Source organism: Equus quagga, unplaced genomic scaffold (genome assembly GCF_021613505.1).
Source record: "Equus quagga isolate Etosha38 unplaced genomic scaffold, UCLA_HA_Equagga_1.0 HiC_scaffold_17577_RagTag, whole genome shotgun sequence".
Classification (NCBI taxonomy): domain Eukaryota; kingdom Metazoa; phylum Chordata; class Mammalia; order Perissodactyla; family Equidae; genus Equus; species Equus quagga.
The window spans coordinates 20,337-24,308 of record NW_025792897.1 but is presented as its reverse complement, the minus strand read 5'-3'; the positions used below and the strand labels follow the sequence as shown (position 1 = coordinate 24,308).

At 38.0% G+C, this 3,972-nt stretch overlaps 1 pseudogene; it reads right to left on the bottom strand.

Annotated features, from left to right (window-relative positions):
* Nucleotides 1-2,194: 2,194 nt before the first annotated feature.
* LOC124232028 (cyclin-G1-like) lies at nt 2,195-2,976 on the bottom strand (annotated as a pseudogene).
* Between the last annotated feature and the right edge of the window lie 996 nt (nt 2,977-3,972).

Sequence of the window (3,972 nt, the reverse complement as noted above, 5' to 3'; positions counted from 1 at the left end):
ATATAACATGCCACAATGCTATGGGAGCCCTTTAATGTTTAAGGCCATGGCAGGTACTGCTTGTCACCTACAAATAGTGGATGCATTTCTTCATCCTTGCTAACAGAATCCTGATGTTCTTTTAATTAACAATGTTCCTGGATAAAAATGGATTCCCTTCCCCAGATTTTTGCAGCTTGGGGTCACCGTGTATTCTGTTCTGATCAATAAGGGGCAAGTATCCTGAAGATTTGTCCTCCTTTCCTATTCAACAGACTGTTCCACTTTTCCTAATGATCCAAACTGTCCGTAGCCAGGCTCCTTGGACTACATTTCTGAGGTCAAAAGTGCTACATTTGCATCCCACATGGAGGCAAAAGACTGTTATCACATTTCTCATCTACGGTCTCTTAATAGAGAGCCAGAGCTTACTCATGGTCTGAAGTATGTTTATTTAAAAAATGTGTTTTGACTCAAATATTTCAGGCACAAAAAAGGAAAACTGGAATGAAAACGCCTGAAATTTCCATTTCCGTTCACACACCACCTTTTAATTAACATGAGGCCATTGTATCATTTTAAAGTTTTCATTGGAATATAATATACATATAGGAAAGTATAAATTTATTGTATGTGTTCAGTTTGATAAATTTTCACAAAATTGACACACCCTTATAAACAGCATCCAGATCAAGAATCAGACTCTTACCAACACTTCAGAGCCCCATTTATGATCTTTATGACATTGTCCCATGGGTAATACCATCCTGACTTCTTTTTTTTTAATTGTTTTTTTTCATTCCCATAACTTTATTGAAAGGTATATCTCATTGTACCAAAATGTAGCGGTAGTTGGCTAGGTTAGCTCTGCCAATTCAAAATTAACACTGATGTATTCAGAATCCTGAAATTTCCCTTTTTGGAAAATTGAAAAGTTATCCGAAAAACATGGTTTACAAAAGTATAAGACACATTGTGGTTCTTTGGTTTATTTTTCCAGTGCATATTTATCCATAACAGGATATCAAAATTGGGCACAGCCATCCTTGATGGACTCAAGCTCCACACTGCACTGAGTGACCATTCACAGCACTTTTAGCACTGTAGATCTCCTTAGATTCACTGACTTAATAGAAAATCCCGAACTCTACCCTCAGTAATCTCATAATTATGAAGATGCCTGCTTAACTTTCTTTTGGCACAGTAGGAACAATTAGTGAAAATATATTATCTTCCTTTTAAACAAAATTGCAAATTAGAGGGCCAGCCAGGTGGCACAGCGGTTGAGTTTGCATGTTCTGCTTCAGCGGCCCGGGGTTTGCTGGTTCAGATCCTGGGTGTGGACCTATGCACTGCTTGTCAAGCCATGCTGTGGTAGGCATCCCACATATAAAGTAAAGGAAGATGGGCACAGATGTTAGCTCAGGGCCAGTCTTCCTCAGCGAAAAGAGGAGGATTGGTGGCAGATGTTAGCTTAGGGCTAATCCTCCTCCAAAAAAAATTGTAAATTAGAACAAGGACAGTTTTATAAAAACAGTCCTTAGTCTTTAGCAAAAACTTCTGAGTGTTAAGTCAGCGCGTTTTCGGAGGGCTGTTACTTTACTTTGAGTTACAAATACAACAAAGACTAATTTTCTTGATGGGACTAGGCTGAGGCAGATTTTGAATAAAATGTTTATCATGGATACAAACCACCTGTTTCCTGAAACAACAGTAAAGACAATTTACTATGCCCAAATCACTAGGGCTGTAGTTTCTTTGTATAAAATGTCATCAAATTTAAATGTAATTCCTATGTAGCAACAAAGTCCACATATCTGGATTATCTATTTCTTGCATTATGGGTGCCAAGACACCACTTTCACCGCCTAGAATAGTTACTTGTTATGCCTTTAAAGTGCATTTGTGAGATGTTGGTTTTGCTGTAAATCTCTTAATTTAAAATTTCAATTAAGTAGGTTACCATTTTTAATTCCACCTAAACACAATATATTGACCCAATAAAGAAAGTTGGATCAACGTCAGAAGTGGAGATTCACAGCTTATCTTCCTAGGCTCGTCTTTAGCATTTCACATTCATGTCCTCAGCTTTGATCTGTATCCCTCACAGATGAATTCAAATTTAAGCATAATTCCACTATAGCATAATGTTAGTTAAGCACTTTTCCCAAATCTGAGAACATCAATGCCAATCTACTTGTGATGTTTTGAGGCTTCACAGCTTCAATCCATTATAAAATTCTGGAATCCATGGCTCAGGATTGTGGAGAGAGGCTTCAGAGAAGAGCTTTTTGTTGCTGTAACAATCCTTGGAATGCTTCTGAAGACATTCTACTCCTTCTGTTAAATCTACACACTTCTGGGCTTGGCTCGCCAATGGAGTCATAGACAATGTCAAAACAGAAAGCTTTGCTTTAGAAAATATGATCCTGCAGTAACATGCCTTAAGTTGAACTTCTAGTCTTTCAAAATTAAGGCCATTCTTCCTTTCAAATGGCAAATTCCCTTGAATGAGTGAATAATAGAATTGGCAGAAATTGAAAGGCAGTAGCAGCTTTGACTTTCCAACACACCTTCTCCAACACAATCTTTTCCTTTCTCACCAAGTCTGAAACCGTGAACCTATACTGGCTTATTTGGATCAAATCAGTTGCCAATGGGACATTCCTTTCCTCTTCTATTGATTTTACAGCCAAATAGAAGCAGCTCAGCCCAACATACCCAAGGTGCTCGGGTGGTACTTCCATTTTGGAAAGGAAACTGTCCAGTAAATTCACAGGTAGAGAAAACGTCTCTGTGTTGAAGCCAAAGAACTGAGTTAGACTAAGATCTTTTACTTCAAATTCCCTGAGCCTTGCAGTCATTCTCAGACCATTATCGTGTGCAGATTCAATTAGTCTCAAGCCACAGACCTCTGGCTGACATCCGGACTCCTGTTCCAACAGGGCATTCAGCTGGTGTAGCAGTTTGAGAGTCTGTTGTCAGTACCTCTATCATCTTGATCGTGACTGCGGCTCCTCAGCAGTAAGCATCCTCTTGGACCTGCTCTCACCTCACCCCACGATATCAGATCCCAGAGGCCCATGAGAGGAGGCAACTCCTGGGCAAGAGGGGAGAGGCCCTGGGAGGGGAGCCAGTCTGGGAGGAGGTTCGCAGCACCGTCCAGACAACACTGCCCTTCTCAGGCTCAGCTCGGAGCCGCCAGCCTGACTTCTACAATAGATTAGTATGCCTGCTTTTGTAACTTAGAGACATGACATGTTTATCCGCCATTCTGAAAAATTCCTGCTTAAAACTCTAGCCTTTTCTATCAATTAACTTGCTTTCTTATTGAAGATCATTTTTTTAACCAAAATGAGCCCTCTAGCAATAATATTTGTTGAAAATATCTTCTATTCATTGGCCATCATTTTAACTCTTGCAATAACTTAATTTTGATGGCAGTTTTAATACAGTCTAATTTTCATGCTTAAATATTTTTGAATCCTGTTTAAGAAATATTTATCTAACACAAATTAATGAAAAAGTACTGTATTTCTTCTACAAGTTTTCCATTTTTTTCTCACGTTCAGATCTGTGCTCTATCTGAACAGCCATTTACATATGATGTAAAGGCCAAAATATATTTTTTTATATGACAAATTATTAAATGATGCTTATTGAAAAGAGCGTCTTTTACTCTTGGCAAACAGTGCAAATGTTTTTTAAAATTTTTATTGTAATCCTGCTTCAGTATAAATTTTCCCACAAAATTTCATTTTATCGCCCACCTCCGTCTGCTCATCTTATTCTCCTCTTTAATTTCAGTTTTTTCTCCCTTTTTTAGATTTTTGCTGTATGTTTTACAGTCACCACTTATGTATTACATTGATGATGCAGTTTTCAAAACTTTTGTTCTAATTACTAAAATAAATTTTTGGAAGTTTTCTCCTCCTCTTTGTGTCCAGGATATCTTCTTTTCCATGTGCCATATGTGTATACACATATTTTGTT